The 18,411-nt window shown below is 41.8% G+C and overlaps 1 protein-coding gene across 2 annotated transcripts in view; it reads right to left on the bottom strand.

Annotated features, from left to right (window-relative positions):
• The window catches only part of LOC126281451 (uncharacterized), a 183,618-nt gene extending 167,398 nt beyond the window's left edge, over positions 1-16,220 (bottom strand). Inside the window, exon 1 of one of the 2 annotated variants that reach the window (XM_049980426.1) lies at positions 16,044-16,220. The gene's annotated coding sequence lies outside the window, so the exon portion shown is untranslated. The remainder of the gene's footprint in view (positions 1-16,043) is intronic. The other variant, XM_049980425.1, reaches the window with a different exon arrangement.
• Between the last annotated feature and the right edge of the window lie 2,191 nt (positions 16,221-18,411).

Below are 18,411 nucleotides of genomic sequence, written 5' to 3' on the forward strand. Positions count from 1 at the left end.
TTCTCTGCTCCGTTCCGAAAACTTTTCAAACCACCCTTATACAACAACTGGCTTACAAAACTTCCACCGAGCGAGGTGGCGCAGTGGTTAGCACACTGGACTCGAATTCGGGAGGACGACGGTTCAATCCCGTCTCCAACCATCGTGATTTAGGTTTTCCGTGATTTCCCTAAATCGTTTCAGGCAAATGCCGGGATGGTTCCTTTAAAAGGGCACGGCCGATTTCCTTCCCAATGCTTCCCTAACCCGAGCTTGCGCTCCGTCTCTAATGACCTCGTTGTCTACGGGACGAAGAAATGATGTTCATGACACGTAGATAAAATTAATGTAAACATACGAAGATGGGTATCTTGAAATGTTATCCTAGAAAAATAAACAACTATAAATGCAACTGGCTACAGGTAATTCACAATTTTCAACACGTGAAGTTTTGTAATTCGTCCACGATGGACAAGAATTATTTGTTAGTGTTAATACGGGACAGAACAGTAAACCAAAATATGGTAATGAGACAGGCAGCCCCAGCCGACAAACGATTAGGAGCAACTTTGCGATTTATTTATTTATTTTTGTTTTGTCAAAGGCGAGTTCTAGTTTCTTTGAAATTTAGCTTGTTAATATCCAGAAACATTATTAGAAAGAGTCTTTTTTAAACATTGGTGCAAAAATGGTTTAATTACTGATCCATAGGAGTTATTTCTGTAACGCTAATTATATAAGCCTTTTTTGTTCATTTAAAAAAAAGTTTACAAGTCTAGATAGCTTGGATTTAGCACATATCGTCTATATTAACTAGAATAATGCGAACAACAGAATGGGGAATATCCGAAAATGTGTCACGGGCGGAGGACAGTGCAAGCACTTCGCTTTCCCCCACGAATTGACTCAGCGTGTCGGATTGAAACTAATCGCGGCCTGGATCCGTGTTACAGAGCTACAGAGGAGCATCTCGGAGCCTTGTACCTATGCTCATTCCACTACAAAAAATTTATCGAGGAATTCTTTTTTCTCATGTATTGACATGCCCAACCCATGTGTGTTGGTGGCCAGTAACGATGGCTTCTATACTGTACATCTTCGCCTTCTCAAGAACAATAATTTTTGATAAGGATTTGATCACATTTGATGTTAATAATGTACCTGAACTTGTGTTGGTTGAAGCATTCTAGTTTCTTGAGATCAGTCGATACATCGTCCAAGTTTCGCAACCATAGAGAAGAATAGAAACAACAACTGCTCGATAAACCATCAGTTTGGTGCATAGTGTCAGATCTTTATTCAGAAAAACCCGCTGTCGGAGACGTGCAAATTCGGCATGTCCAGCATGAATTCTGTGTTACACGCCCTTTGCCAATGAGAGGTTAAATGAAAATATACTTCCTAGTTAAAGGAAGTGATATGCTTGTTCCAAAGGTGTGCTGGAAACAGAAATGTTGAAATCTGGAAAGGTAATTCCAGAAGCTGGCTGTGCGAGTACCTTTGTGTTTTGGATATTGATGGTCTGCCGAACTGTTCATTTGCAGTACTATAACAATTTACAGACACGTGCAGCTCTGCTGGTGTTTGATCTGTAGATGATTGGCGGCTGCATACTGCAGTTCACTAACCTTGACAACACTTGTACGCCTTTTTAATGGAGCCTGGACTGATTAAATAGCTCTCTGTCAAATCTGTAATCTCTACACCTGATAGTTTGCAGATGATGTATCAAAGAATGGCTGCTATGTACAGAGCAAACAATGTTGATGCAAAGACACATCCTCTTTTGAGACCATTAGTAACAGGGCGTTCGTCAGATATTTTATTCTGGAACAGTCATGTCATTATGGAAAGCTCGAATCAGCCAAACAAACTATTCATGACAGCCAAAACGTTTTAAGACCTTCCAGACAGCTTCTCTGGGCACCGTATCAAACGCCTTTGGTTGGCTTTGAGCACTATGGGACTTAACTGCTGTGGTCATCAGTCCCCTAGAACTTAGAACTACTTAAACTTAACTAACCTAAGAACATCACACACATCCATGCCCGAGGCAGGATTCGAACCTGCGACCGTAGCGGTCGCGGGGTTCCAGACTGTAGCACCTAGAGCCGCTCGGCCACTCCGGCCCAAACGCCTTTTATAGGTCACAGACAGTAATAGTAAAGACCTATGTTGTTCCCCGCACTTCTGCAGCTGTAGTGCACAGACGACAGTATCAGTAGTTCCTCTGAAGGGGCGAAATCCACACTGAGATTCAGGAAATACAGTCTCGAAAAGAGTCTGGGGGCAATTCAACAGAATTCTATCAAACTTTTACCAGCCGCAGAGAGCAAGGATATGCCACAACAATTAACACACACACTGGTGAGCCAGAACATTACGACCGCCTACAAGGATATGCCACAACAATTAACACACACACTGATGAGCCAGAACATTAAGACCACCTACATAATAGCCGGTATGTCCATCTTTGGCACACATAACAGTGGCGACGCGTCGTGGCTTGGAAGGAATATGGCGTTGGTAGGTCGCTGGAGGGAGTTGGCAGCACATCTGCACACACGTCACCTAATTCTCATGTCGTCTGGGGAGGAGAGAGATGAACACTGACACCACATTCAGTCATATCCTAGATGTGTTCGATCGAGTTCAGATCTGGCGAGTTGTGGGGCCAGCACATCAATCAGAACACGCCACTGTGTTCCTCGAACCTCTCCATCACACTCCCTGAATTGTGACACGGCGCATTATCTTGCTGAAAAAATGCCTCTGCCGTCTGGAAACATGATAGTCATAAAGAAGTGTACGTGGTCTGCAACCAGTGCACGATACACCTTGGCCGTCATGGTGCCTTGCACGAGCCCCACTGGACTCTTGGATGCCCAAGTGAATGTTCCCCAGAGCATAATAGAGCCGCCGCTTGCTTGTCTCTATTCCGCAGTGCAGGTGCCAAGGAGCTGTTCCCCGGAAGACGACGGATTCGCACACTTAAATCGGCATCTGAAGAAGGTATTTGGTTTCATCAGACATGCAACATTCTGCCACTGGGCCAACATCCAGTGCCGATAATCACATGCCCTTTTCAATCGTAGCTGCCGATGTCGTGGTGTTCACATGGCGCATGCACGGGTTATCAGCTGCGGAGGCCCATCGGTGCACTGCGTGTTCAGACACCACTTGTACTCTGCCCAGCATTCAAGTCAGTCTGACGTTAGTTCTGCTACACTCCGGCGCCTGTCCTGTTTTACCAGTCTGCCCAATCAATGACGTCCGATATCTGTAATGAGGGGTGGCCGCCCAACCAAACACCTCTGGACATGAGTTCACCTTGGTTTCGTCACATGTTGAAGACAGTCACCACAGAACCTGTTAAACACCCGGCAAGTCGGGCCGTTTCCGAAATGCTTGTGCCGAGCCTCAGGACCATTAAAATATGCCCTTGGTCAAGGTCACTGATCTATGTGCAACGTGCTTGTGTCTGACTAGCAGTCATTACTCGCTCGGTGACGCTGTTATCGCCTGGACGGGCTTATATCAATGGTCCTAATGTCCTGGCTGATCGTATGCTTCGTGTGGTGTAGTGCGGAGAGCGAGGTGCCAAGGCAAGGTTGGTACTTTGCAATGGAACCGCAAGGAAACGCAGTGGCTGCCAGCAGCATCGACGAAAGAGAAACTACGGCGTAGACCCGTTCAGAAGAGTTTCCATTTGATACTTCATCAGCGCACGTCTGCGCTCAGTGCCACTCAGATCATTAGCAGTCATCGCCGAAGGCGACAGCGTCGTTTCTCTACTGAATCATCAGTGCAACAGTTGTTTTAGACAAAACTACGTAAAAGAGTAAACTGAATTGTACTCAGAGAGAAAAGACTAGTACCTTCTTCTGTATCATTTGAACAATTTCTTTGGCCATGGATTGTTACAAGTTAAGCACATATTTCATCTTATTCAAGCTGTAGTAAAGTGATCTAATATTTTAAAGCTTGTGGTGTCATTTCGGCCTCTCCAGGAGTAAAGTTAAGAACCCATCAGCCTGTATCAACGAGTGTTATTTCGTCCGTTTATTACCTGTGGTATGCGAGAACAGATATAAAATTCCTCTGTCGCAGTGACTTCGGTCGTCCGTGTTACTCAAAATCGCCACGAAAATACATTATAAAATACCTAAGCAGAAAATGAATTAGCATGAATGGATTAACAACAATACGTTGTAAATAAGTCAAGGCTTATTAATTTATCTTACTTATTAATAATTACTCGTATTTATCTTCGTGCAGTGTTTACAATTAACAGGCTCTGAGTGAATAGTCCAACAAATCTATACTACTACTTCTAGACAGGTCAATGGTACCACAAATATCGAAAAGTACTTGACCAATTTACTTTAAATTTTTATACGTGACTTTGATAAACATTTCGATGAACAGAGGCTATATATTATACGCTGTATACAGGTGTCCCACTCAAACTTCCCCGATTTCGAAGACCAGGAAAAAAAAACCCACAGTAGATACGACAATAAAGTGCACCACATTGTAGTGCATCTCAAACAACCATTTGTAGTACGAAGAATATCGAATCTATATTCAATTTCTTGCCAAGTTCTTTGTAACATTTCTGCTGTTATTATTGCAATCGCATTAGTGGAACGATGTCGCAACTTACAAATATCATTCACTTTGGTGTAACACACACGGTCCTTCACGAATTCCCGCATGAAGAAATCAAACGGAGTAATGTCGGGTGAACGTGGTAGCCATCAATGTGTCCTCCGCGTCCGATCCAACGATTGGAATATCGCCTATCCAGGAACTTACAAATAGCAGTTGACCAATGCGGCAGAGCTTCATCTTGTTGAAAAATAATATTAGGTTGCAAGTCTTGTATCTGTGGGTACAAAAACTGCTCCAATATGTCCAGATACACTGACCCATTTACTGTCTGTTCCGCAAAGAAGAACGGTCCAACAATCCTGTCATCCATTAGCCCACACCAGATGTTTAGTTTAAGGCCATCACGAACATGTTCAATGACAACGTGCCGATTTTGCGAACCCCAAATCCAAACATTACGCCTATTAACCCTTCCTGACAGATGAAAAGTTGCCTCATCTGAGAATAAACATCTTTCCAGGAAGCTGGCATCCATATCAATACCTGTGCGGCTGGTCCCGGCGGAGGTTCGAGTCCTTCCTCGGGCATGGTAGTGTGTGTTTGTCCTGAGGATAATTTAGGTTAAGTAGTGTATAAGCTTCGGGACTGATGACCTTAGCAGTTACGTCCCATAAGATTTCACACACATTTGAACATATCAATACGCTGCAGCATATCCGCAGCAAATCGTTGTTGGCGTGGTTTGTCGTTTGGCGACAAATGTTGCAGAATTTGAACTTTGTAAGCACATATACGAAGACGCTGGTGAACTAGGCAATACAATGTTGATCCAGCTGCCTAGATGCTTGACGAATTAACTTACGTGGCCTTCTGAGAAAAGTTTGTCTCGTGTCCTCCACTGTCTCTTCTGAAACTCCGCAACGTGCACCGCTAGAAGTTTCAGAACGCTTCCTGTGGCCAGAAACTTCCTATACCATTCCTTAAATGTTTTCACACCTGGTGGATCGCCATTCATACACATGACAATAATTTCTTTGAACAGTAGTCGGCGATTTTGTTTCTGCAAACCACACTACTGCTAGCGCGCATTACTGTGGAGTCGCCATTTTCACTTCATGTGACCTTGCTGCACTCTGGCGACGATAAAGAATGCTCCAAATCGCTCTGAGCACTATGGGACATAACATCTGAGGTCATCAGTCCCCTTGACTTAGAACTACTTAAACCTAACTAACCTAAGGACATCAGACACATCCATGCCTGAGGCAGGATTCGGACCTGCGACCGAAGCAGCAGCGCGGTTCCGGACTGAAGCGCCTAGAACCGCTCGGTCACAGCGGCCGGCTGGCGACGATACTTGGCACTTCTGACGTGGGAATATAAATTCTTTGAGGTGCTCTACAACGTGGTGCATTATTCATTATCGTATCTACTGTGGTTTTTCTCTCCTGGGTCCCTGAAATCAGGGAGGTTTGAGTGGGACACCGTGTATAATGTGGAAATAAAGTTAGCAAAAATTTTGAAAAGTAATTGATAATTTACTTCAGATTTTTACCCGATACTTTATTAAAGATTCAGACAGACACAGGCTATATAATTTTTTAAACAAGAGCATACAGGTTTTCTGTTAAACCGACTGAGATGTAAAATACTGTGCTGTGGTCTGCAGTGAAAATGTGCCGTTTTGTTTTTTACCTCGTTGGACAAAGAGAGGGGAAAAGCTGATGGACGAATAGATGCGGAGGAAGACGAGATGGACAATGAAAGATGGAGGGAAAGGTGGACAAAGAGAGTGTGGAGAAGGAGATTACAGCGTGTATCCAATTCCCATACATACATAGCAACTGCGAGGCCTTTTGTAAGTATGGCGACAATTGTTCGTGTCGGATGATACCTTATAGGTTTCCCACATTAACAGTTCACTATTTACAGCATTCCAAGGCAAACAGAGTGCTCTTTTAAGGGAACGACCAACATTTTGTCTAGTGAACTTATTTCGAAACTTGTCCGATCTCGTGAAAAAAGTAAACATGAGCATGACTGGAAGTAGCGTATTTTTATTAATGAAGGAAGACAACAAGGAGCTTAGTATTTAACGTCACGTCGACGACTTCATTAGAAGAAAGGAAGCACAAGGTCATTACAGAGGTAGCATGAACTCTGATTCTCCGAAGGACGTACATCTACACTCCACAAGCCAAATAGCAGTATGTGGCAGAGGGTGCTTTGTGTACCCCTGTCGCTTCTCTTTTCCTGTCCCAGTCGCAAATAGCTCGCGGGAAGAAAGATTGCTGGTAAGCATTCGTGTGTGGTCTAATCTCTCTAATTTTATCTTCATGGTAGTTTCGGGAGACATCCTTAGGAGGAAATAGTACATTTGTTGACTCTTCTAGGAACGTACGGTCTCACATCGTGATGCAGAACGCCTCTCTGACAACATCTGCCACTGGAGTCACTTTATCATCTCTTTGGCGCTTTCGTGTCTACTAAATGAACCTGTAACGAAACGCGCTGCTCTTCTTTGGATCTTCTCTATTTCCTCTATTAGTCTCCTCTGGTACGGATGCCACAATGACGAACAATATTTAAGTATTGATCGAACGATATTGTTTTGTAAGCTACTTCCTTTATTGATGGACTGCATTTCCTGAGAATTCTTCTAATGGATCTCAGTCTGGCACCTGCCTTACCCGCAATTAATTTCATGTGGTCTTTCTGCTTCAAATCGCTCCGTATGCATACTCCTAGATAGTTCATGAACTTGCCTTGTGTAGTAGTATAGATTAGTTGGACTGTTAACTCAGCGCCTGTTATTTGTAAGCACTGCAGTAAGATAGATAATTATTAATAAATAAGATAAATTAACAAGTCTTAACTTATTTAAAACTTATTAGTGTTAACCTACTCATAGTAATCCATTTTATGTTTAAGTATTTTGTAATAGTATTTTCGTTATGGTGTCCAGTAAAACGGACGACCTCTGCTGCTGCGAGAGAGGATTTTATAGCTATTCTCGCACGCAGGCGGTAATTAGGTAAGGACGGACCTGCAGCTTATTCTTCGGAATAGCTATTATTGGTTGTCCTACTAGAAAGATTTTCAAATATGCAGTGTTGTTATAAAAATACTATTATGATTAATTTAAAAATAAGAGAACAGTTTGTTAGGACGCCACATTAGCTTCACTAAAGCTTTTAAAGATTTTGGTGTTGACCTGATGTTACACTAACTTCCCTTCATAACATTTAGTGATAATGATTTAAGGTGGAATCTAAGAACATACTGTCGGCTCTACATTGCATACAGAGGTAAAGAATGTGGGCTTATGGGCACTCTTTAGCTGCAATTCTTTCATAAAAGGTGAATGATAAAACAGTCTCTCCCCCCCCCCCTTCCCTCCCCCAACCCCAGCCTGAAGTTAAACATGTAAACAGTAAAAACAGCACGAACGGGAATCGTACCCCTTTTCTTTAAACAATGAAAAGTTACCAGCAAAACTGATACTCTCAGTATAGCTTCTTAGCTCTGGTATAACGGGAAGAGACAGTGAAGAAATCGATACGTCGGCTGACAGCTGTTTAAGAATGAATGTGAACCGTCGAAGACTGGCCCAGTTTTCCCTGTCACCCCATCAGCTGCTTCCCGGTATGAAGCCAGTGCCTTGATAAGGTCTTACATAACATTATTTGACACAGTCACAGCCTTAAATTCTTCTTATACCTAAACACAATTCTTTGTTATATTTTCATCTGAATGTTTCTTCTCCTGTTCCTTTTGACAGTGTATTAAGCGGAAATAGATTCATCTTTGTTTACTGACGCTGGAGTAAAAGGTATAAGAGTCAAATGAAAGTGTGACATGAAAATGAACCGTGGGGGACTCTTAGCTAGGTTAGTTTTGTATTACAAGTAATTAAGACACTTGACACGCGTTCGAGTTGACTACAGTTCAATTCCCGATACGACCAGTCAGATTTAAGTTTCCCGTGGTTTCTTGGAAAAGCACCCGCCCGATCTCCGATCCCTTCCTTCCTCCCAAACAACCTTCGGCTCCGTCCCTAATGACATCGTAGTCGACGAGAAATTAAATGTCAATCTTCTTTCTATTTTATTGAATACACGAGCACCAAAATATTTGACTTCTTTCTATATAAATGTTAAATACTTTAAGTTTTTGTAGAAATAATTTTAGTCTATTATAATCATGCTGCATGCAATTTTTTGAGAAAAGAAAAACGTTGTGACCGACAAAAGTCAAGAATGGATGTATCATGTGTCAAAATTTCAAGGTTTATAACACCATCATTGTAGAATGTTCTAGAATTAACATAAGCCATAGTCTTTAAAACTCTTTCTTATCCCTAAAACATGTCACAGTTCATTAGTGAAAGTAAATTTGGTGAATAAACTTCGAAGGCTTACTGAAAAGTAATGTCTCAGAATATTTTAGAGAAACCTCGCAAGACTTTTCAAATAAAACAAACGTTACTAGCATCCCACATCTTCAACAGAATCACCCTGTCGATGAATACGTATCTCTCAACGAGAGACCGGTTTGTTGATACTGCCTCTGTAGATTATCTTTGTTGACGGCACCATAACCTTACCTCTGCTTGCACTGCTTCATCACTACCAAAGTTGAGCCCTCGAAGAAATGGGAGTGGGCCAAGTCGGGACTGTATGGAGGTTGATCGATGACAGTGAAAGCAAGGCATCGGATTTTTGCCCATGTCACCTTGCTGTGATGTGACTTTGTAATGGAGAGGACCCTCCATGCGTGACCGAACTCTTCGAATTCGAAACTATTACAGACGCTGATATTCACGCACCAACATAGTTACGTTACACACCGCCATGTTACACGCTACAGTTCGGAGCTCACTAGTGGCAGAGGGCTGCAACTACGTAGACATCAAAATAAAAGATTTGCAATGTTAAATGAATGTTTTACTTAAAGTAATTTAAAAATTGCCTCATAGAAAAATTCGTTGTCATTACTTTTTCAGCATGCTGTGGAATTTCTTTTTTCTTAATATACATACAAATGTGGTAGCGTGTTCTGAAAATGTAACTGACATAGGCACTCCATTAAGTACAGTATGTTGGCTTTCAGTGACCAGTCTGTGGTTCCAAAACCTGAACAGTACTACTACTTTGAATGGACTGCAGTTACGGAGACTATCGTTTTCTGAGAAGTGTAGAACTTTGTACATTGTGTTTCGTTAAAGTTTAACGACTAGCCGTTTGTTGACATTTTCAAATAAATCATTAAGTTCAATTTAAACGAGAGAACTATTATTAATCCTATTTTCATTATTGTATATCTCTAAAAACCTGTTGTTTGGTAACAGCGAGGTACATTTCCTAATTAAGGAAAGGTATCGTCAGCCCCAAGGTTTGTTTACACACCCTAGCACTTAATCTTTGATAGTCACGAACCCCTTCGTCCTGCGATGTGAGAACTAGCTCACGCAGCCAATTACTGGTAATTCGGAGTATGCTGATGCATTAGCTCCATAATTAACTATCATATACAACCGTTCGCTCGACGAAAGATCCGTGCCCAAAGACTGAAAAGTTTCACAGGTCACGCCAATATTCAAGAAAGGTAGTAGGAATAATCCACTAAATTACAGGCCCATATCGTTAACGTCGATATACCGCAGGATTTTAGAACATACATTGTGTTCGAATATAATGAATTACCTCGAAGAAAACGGTCTACTGACACACAGTCAACATGGGTTTAGAAAACATCGTTCCTGTGAAACACAACTAGCTCTTTATTCACATGAAGTGCTGTGTACTATTGACAATGGATTTCAGATCGATTCCGTATTTCTGGATTTCCAGAATGCTTTTGACACTGTACCACACAAGCGGCTAGTAGTGAAATTGCGTGCTTGTGGAATATCGTCTCAGTTATGTGACTGGATCTGCGATTTCCTGTCAGAAAAGTCACAGTTCGTTGTAATTGACGGAAAGTCATCGAGTAAAACAGAAGTGATTTCTGGCGCTGCCCAAGGTAGTGTTATAGGCCCTTTGCATTTACTTATCTATATAAACGATTTGGAAGACAATCTGAGCAGCCGTCTTCGGTTGTTTGCACACGACTCTGTCGTTTATCGACTAATATAGTCATCAGAAGATCAAAACAAACTGCAAAACGATTTAGAAAAAATATCTGAATAGTGCGAAAAGTGGCAGTTGACCCTGAATAGCGAAAAGGTCATCCACATGAGTGCTAAAAGGAACTCAAACTTCGGTTACACAATAAACCAGTCTAATCTAAAAGCTGTAAATTCAACTAAATACCTAGGTATTACAATTACGAACAACGTAAATTCGAAAGAACACATAGAAAATGTTGTGGGGAAGGCTAACCAAAGGCTGCGTTTTATTAGCAGGACACTTAGAAAATGTAAAAGACCTACTAAGGAGACTACCTACAATACACTTGACCGTCCTCTTTTAGAATACTGCTGCGCGGTGCGGGATGCTTGCCAGATAGGCCTGACGGAGTACATCGAAAAAGTTCAAAGACAGGCAGCACGTTTGGTATTATAGCGAAATATGGGAGAGAGTGTCACAGAAATGATATAGGATTTGGGCTGGAAATCATTAAAAGAAAGGCGTTTTTCGTTGCGACGCAATCTTCTCACGAAATTCCAATCACCAGCCTTCTCCTCCGAATGTGAAAATATTTTGTTGACACCGACCTACATAGGGCGGAACGATCACCACGATAAAATAAGGGGAATCAGACCTCGTACGGAAAGATATAGGGGATCATTGTTTCCGCGCGCTGTACGAGATTGGAATAATAGAGAATTGTGAAGGTGGTTGAATGAACCCTCTGCCAGGCACTTAAATGTGATTTGCAGAGTATCCATGTAGATGTAGATGTGGAGTACGCCATACTGCTAGTGCAAATTACCAGTTTTTACTTATGTGAAGCATTGTTAGAGGTGGTGCTATAAAAAGTATCCAGACATCTCTCAGTGGACATTTATAAGGGGTGCGTCCGGCCTTCGCCTTTATGACAGATTGAACCCTGCTGGGGACACTGCCAATGAGGTGCCTGAATACCTTTGGAGGAATAGCAGTTCAGTCTTCCTCCAGAGGCGAGACCGGCGAAGGTAATGATTGGACGCTGAGATCTGGAGCTAAGTCCATATTCTAACTCATCCTAAAAGTGTTCATTGGGTTCAGATCGGGTCTAGGCAGGCCAGTCGATTTCACGAATGCAGTTGTCCACAATCTATTGCCTTACAAATGCTTCTTAATAACAGGCTCCATTGTCATGCTGATACAAACAATAATCGTGTCAGAAATATTCTTCCACTGTAAGCAGGACACAGTGCTGGAAAATATGTTCAGATCCTTCATCTTTTGAGTTTTCTTAAGCACAATAATGAGATTGCACACGAGAGACAAAAAACACCTCGTACCGCAACACCACATCCTCCGTACTCCATTGTTGGCGCAGCACATGATGGTAGGCACGGTTCTCCAGGCATTCTGACTGCCACAAGGTATATCGTGATTCACCACTCCAAATCACTTGTTTCCAGACATCCGCTGTCTAGTGGTGTCGCTTTTTGCTCCACCTCCAGCGTCGCTTAGCTTTGTCCACTGACATGTGTGGCTTATGAGGAGCGGCTCGGCCACTGCACCCCATTGTTTTTAACTCCGTACTCAAAGTCATTATGCTAGCTGATCTGCTGGTAGCAAATTGGAACTCAAGAGGGATTCCTTCCGCTGATTTCATGTGATGTTTTGAAATCACCCTCCGCAATGCTCGATGAACCGTCCGTCATTACATGAGGCCTCCCTGGTCTTTGTTTAATTGTGGTTGTTCCTTCACATTTCGACTTCACAATCACATCGTCAAAAGTTAATTTGGGTAGTTTTAGAAGGGTTGAAATGTTCCTGATTGTCTTACTCTGGTCACATCCAATAACTAGTCCACGTTCCAAGTCACTGATCTCGTGACAGACCCATTCTATGGTACTGCTTCTCTACTGTCAACACAATAATTTGTGCCTACTTTGATACTGACGGGTCTGCCTCTTGCGAGAGAGTGTTTTCAATTCCGCATTACATAGTGGGGTCCGGATACTTTTGAACATAGAGTGTATTATGCGTTAGAAAAAAGTCATTTAAGAAGAGAATAAGAATCGAACCCTGACTTTTGGTTCACGTAATCGAACGACTCATAAACCCATAACAGTCACGAAATATTTCTGGTCCAGTTCCTTAGCGTTGCCACTAAAACTGATTATTTGCGGGAAAATCGTCGTCTGAAACTCATTCTCAAATTAAACAGAGTTTTGCGAACAGCTAAGAAAAAGAAAAAACAACAGTAAACTAATGTAGTAGGTAGCTAATTAAAGATGAACTTCAGCTTCCGAAACGCGATGTTGTTGCTCATCTTGTCTACTCTTCGGTTGTTTGTCCTTGCAGTGTGCTCCTAGACATCTAATAAATACTGATCTCTCGAACTGTGCCTAAGCCTTTTTAGGTGCGTTTAGCGCTATGAGGCTTCACATATTCTTGTCGCTATTGAGACAGGATGGATTTTTTTCCAATCCTGTAGAACATCAGTTACCTGAAAAGCGACCAGACGAAACATCGGTTAAACGAAAGTCTTCCATTCGGTTAATTCAAATTCGTGCGCGCCCAGTGACTTTCAAGAATCGACAGGCGATATAACAACTTAGTGTTATCGACGACCAAGACTCTTGCGTCGACAAGGAAGAACGTCGCGACGACAGTGATGAAAAAGAACCACCCAGTGACGAAGTTTTTCCACAACCTTGTGACAGCTGCTAAGTGGTTAGAATAACAAAATAACAAACAAGAATGTGATCCTGTATTACTGCAGTCTTTAAAACGATTCAGTAACAAAGAGAGAGAGAGAGAGAGAGAGAGAGAGAAGATCGAAGGGTAGGATTTAACATCTTGTCGACTTCGAACTCATTACAAACAGAGCACAAGCTCCTCGAAACTTTTCAGGGATGGGGTAAGAAATCTGTCGTGCCTTTCAAAGGAACAATTTGCCTGATGCGATTTGGGGAAATTACGGAAATCCTAAATCTGAATTACCGGAGGGTCCTACCGAATGCGAGAGAGAGTAAGACGAGTCTCAGTTCTGAAACAAATTTTGGGCATTTGTTTCGGGTAATCAAAGCTTACTGCGTATGTTAATGCAGACATTCTAATTTTTTTATTTTGATTTCTACAAAAAACTGCTACCGGTACATTAGCAGACAATATGACGTCACTCACGCGTAGAAAAGCTGATTTCTAAGAAACAACTTTCATTCAAAGTTCTATACTTGACTACCATTTCCACTCCACAATTGACACACAGAGTTGAAGTACAGTATACGATTGACTTTTAGAACATACTTATGGTATGAAACTTTTCACAAACTCAATGGCTCCTCTGGCAATCGTTGGCGTGAAAATAGTACAAGAAACTGTTATTAGCGTCTCCATCACTCACTCCCTGTACAAGGGAAAGTGCTTATTTATTAGAAATGTTTTCAGATTCTCTGAACAGCAATTGTCGACAAACGGCAAGAACAAAGAAAATTCAAGCGGATTTGGCCGATTTTGCTTTCCGTAAAATAATACATCATTACTCAGCATCCTTTACCCTTGGCGTCGGCTGAGGCTCAGTTATTAGCGGAATAGCTCGGAGTGCCAAGTAGTGGTTTGTTGTGATTTTCCGTCGGCTGAATCTCTTGCGTAATGATTCGAAGCATCCAATACCAGAGAGAAAAATGCCATTATCATTTGGGGTCTAGCTGATCAATTTCCGTTATGTTTCTTATTTTCGTTTCGAGTACGGTAGTAGGTGCACGTAACGTATCCGGATTGCTTCCAGACTTGTCAACCCAGAGCAAAAACACAATACAATATCTCTTGTTAAGGCTACCTAATTGGTTTCAGATTTCATTGAAAACAATTTTACAGCTGTGAAATGAATTGATGGTAACAATACCAATTCTGTAATTTTAAAATGGAACTCCATCGATTCAGATTTAATGTTGTCACAGTCAGAAATATTTATGGAGGTATGTTCCGTCTTTGGAACTAAATGAAAGGCAGTTTGTTTTTTTGCGATATGCGTTTCGCTTCTTTTATTTACGAAGCATCTTCTCTGGCTTGTTATACATGTTCGTTTTAATATATAAAGATAAACTCTGCTCGAACAGGCCATGCAGGCCCAACGGTACCGACCAGCCGCCGTGTCATCCTCAGCCCACAGGCATCACTTGGATGCAGATACGGAAGAGCATGTTGGTCAGGACACTGCTCTCCCGGCCGCATATCAGTCAGTTTACGAGACCGGAGCCGCTACTTCTCTATCAAGTATTCTCATGTCACTCTTGTTTTTCCTGTTAAAAAAAAATCAAATGGCTCTGAACACTATGGTCTGAGGTCATCAGTCCCCTAGAACTTAGAACTACTTAAACCTAACTAACCTAAGGACATCACACACATCCATGCCAAAGGCAGGATTCGAACCTGAGACCGTAGCGGTCGCCCGGTTCCAGACTCAAGCGCCTAGAACCGCTCGACCACACCGGCCGGCTTTTCTGGTTAGACACAAGTTTTACATGACAAGTTTCGTGAGGTTAAATTGTTCTTTTGGTGTTATTTACGATTTCCATTGTCGTTAGTTAATATGAGTCATCTTGGATATGCGTTTACTCTGTCTCCGTATCACGTTTCCAGGATGATACATATGAACAACACTGTGAATCCTAAGTAACACCAAAAATTTAAGGGTACGAAATCTGTGCTACGAAAGCTGTTTCTAACTTGGCAAACAAGAGTGACATGAGAAAAAGTAATATATTAATATACTTGTAACTACTACAAAAGTATTTATTATATGTGTAAAAAATGTATTACAGACCACTGAAGATGCTTCATAAATGAAAGAAATGAAACGTGTATCGTAAAAAACAAACTGCTTTTCAATTAGTTACAAAAGCGGAACATAGCCCCATGAATTTTTGAGCAACTAAGGAACGGCGGACAACGAAGAAAGCGACAGTTAGAAGTATCTTTGCAATGAATAATTCTTTACAACAGATACTAAACGCCGAGGAAATTGTTCTGTAAGCCGTAGTGGTTGCGCCTATATTTTCAGCTGACTGCTCCGCAAAATTACGGATTTCTAACGTGCTATCACCGTGTACTTCTTCATACCGGTTTGCACTGTCTTCCGTGACATTTACAGTTCAACGCTAACCGGCGCGGAATCACGCCACCCACCGCATCGTTACCAACCATATCCGCTACACCTGTAGCGCCGCCAGTCCCTTGCAGGATCTCTTACTGAGTGACAGACGGATATGTATTACAAAACGCCGGCATGGTAAATTGCATCAATTACAACAGGTGAGCCTAGCGACCGGCGCTTCTTACCTGCAGTGTTCGATGATAGTGCGTTCCTCGAGATTAGTGTTTCCCCCAAGCGACAAAGCAATTGTGGTGTACGCTACGCGCAGCTGTAGCGGCGGCCCGATGAGGAAGCACAGTGGGCTGACACTTCCCTTCGGATAGGCTGCGCTTTCCTGACTGAGAGGGAAGCGGCAACTGGAGCGCACAGGCGGGTGGGTTGGCAACGGCGAGGCGCGCGCCGCGCTCCCAAGCGGACGGGAGCCTAACTAATGCGCCGGTAATATTTGCCGAGCCCACTCAACTGTGTAGTGCTCAAACTGTGGGAAGTTATACGGTATTTTTTCAGAGCCTATAAAGGAGGTATAAATGCAGCTAGTAATGTGTTGTGCAATTATAATCTAGCAACTGGAAATATTGAAGTCTGAAATCAAGCTGTTTAGTAAACATTATGTTTTGATATCTTACAAGAGTTACATTTTTGGTATACTAATGTTTTAATATCTACGAAGTATCTTAAAACATAAACTCTTTTCTTGCTTATGTCATAGGTCATGGTGTTCAATGATACTCGTAGTTTCCTAATTTTCTCTTGTGCTCATTTGAAATGCTAACTGCAAAACGGGAACAAGTCCACTTCTACAAATTTTACTGGAGGGACAAAAAGCTAATTCATACAAAAACTCTAAAGCAAAATTATTCTAGTTTTTCTAAAAATATGTGGTTCTACGGCGCATTGTGTTATGTTGTTGTTGTTGTTGTTATGGTCTTCAGTCCTGAGACTGGTTTGATGCAGCTCTCCATGCTACTCTATCCTGTGCAAGCTTCTTCATCTCCCAGTACCTACTGCAATCTACATCCTTCTGAATCTGCTTAGTGTATTCATCTCTTGGTCTCCCTCTACGATTTTTACTCTCAACGCTGCCCTCCAACACCAAATTGGTGATTCCTTGATGCCTCAGAACATGTCCTACCAACCGATCCCTTCTTCTAGTCAAGATGTGCCACAAACTTCTCTTCTCCCCAAGCCTATTCAATACTTCCTCATTAGTTATGTGATCTACCCATCTAATCTTCAGCATTCTTCTGTAGCACCACATTTCGAAAGCCTCTATTCTCTTCCTGTCCAAACTATTTATCGTCCATGTTTCACTTCCATACATGGCTACACTCCATACAAATACTTTCAGAAACGACTTCCTGACACTTAAATCTATACTCGAGGTTAACGAATTTCTCTTCTTCAGAAACGCTTTCCTTGCCATTGCCAGTCTACATTTTATATCCTCTCTACTTTGACCATCATCAGTTATTTTGCTCCCCAAATAGCAAAACTCCTTTACTACTGTAAGTGCCTCATTTCCTAATTTAATTCCCTCAGCATCACCTGACTTAATTCGACTACATTCCATTATCCTCGTTTTGCTTTTGTTGATGTTCATCTTATATCCTCCTTTCAAGACACTGTCCATTCCATTCAACTGCTCTTCCAAGTCGTTTGCTGTCTCTGACTGAATTACAATGTCATCGGCGAACCTCAAAGTTTTTATTTCTTCTCCATGGATTTTAATACCTACTCCAAATTTTTCTTTTGTTTCCTTTACTGCTTGCTCAATATACAGATTGAATAACATCGGGGAGAGGCTACAACCCTGTCTCACTCCTTTCCCAACTACTGCTTCCCTTTCATGTCCCTCGACTCTTACAATTGCCATCTGGTTTCTGTACAAATTGTAAATAGCCTTTCTCTCCCTGTGTTTTACCCCTGCCACCTTTAGAATTTGAAAGAGAGTATTCCAGTTAACATTGTCAAAAGCTTTCTCTAAGTCTACAAATGCTAGAAACGTAGGTTTGCCTTTCCTTAATCTTTCTTCTAATATAAGTCGTAAGGTCAGTATTGCCTTACGTGTTCCAGTGTCTCTACGGAATCCAAACTGATCTTCCCCCGAGGTCGGCTTCTACTAGTTTTTCCATTCGTCTGTAAAGAATTCGTGTTAGTATTTTGCAGCTGTGGCTTATTAAACTGATAGTTCGGTAATTTTCACATCTATCAACACCTGCTTTCTTTGGGATTGGAATTATTATATTCTTCTTGAAGTCTGAGGGTATTTCGCCTGTTTCATACAACTTGCTCACCAGATGGTAGAGTTTTTTCAGGACTGTGTTACTGGCAGCTTAAAAATTTTGTTGCCATTCTTCACGTTTTCTTTTTGCAGTAAACCATGTGGAACAAAAATTAAAAATCTTACATTTTGAGGGTACAAATTTAAGTGACATATTTTCATCAAGCTAAATACAATTTAGGTACTATTTCACCAAAAATAAACGCATTGACTTAAGAATTCTCGTCACTTCACTTTCATCTCTCTTTGTTGTCGAATATGTTAAAATCTCA

The sequence above is a fragment of the Schistocerca gregaria genome, chromosome 7, assembly GCF_023897955.1.
Source record: "Schistocerca gregaria isolate iqSchGreg1 chromosome 7, iqSchGreg1.2, whole genome shotgun sequence".
NCBI classification, from domain to species: Eukaryota; Metazoa; Arthropoda; class Insecta; order Orthoptera; family Acrididae; genus Schistocerca; species Schistocerca gregaria.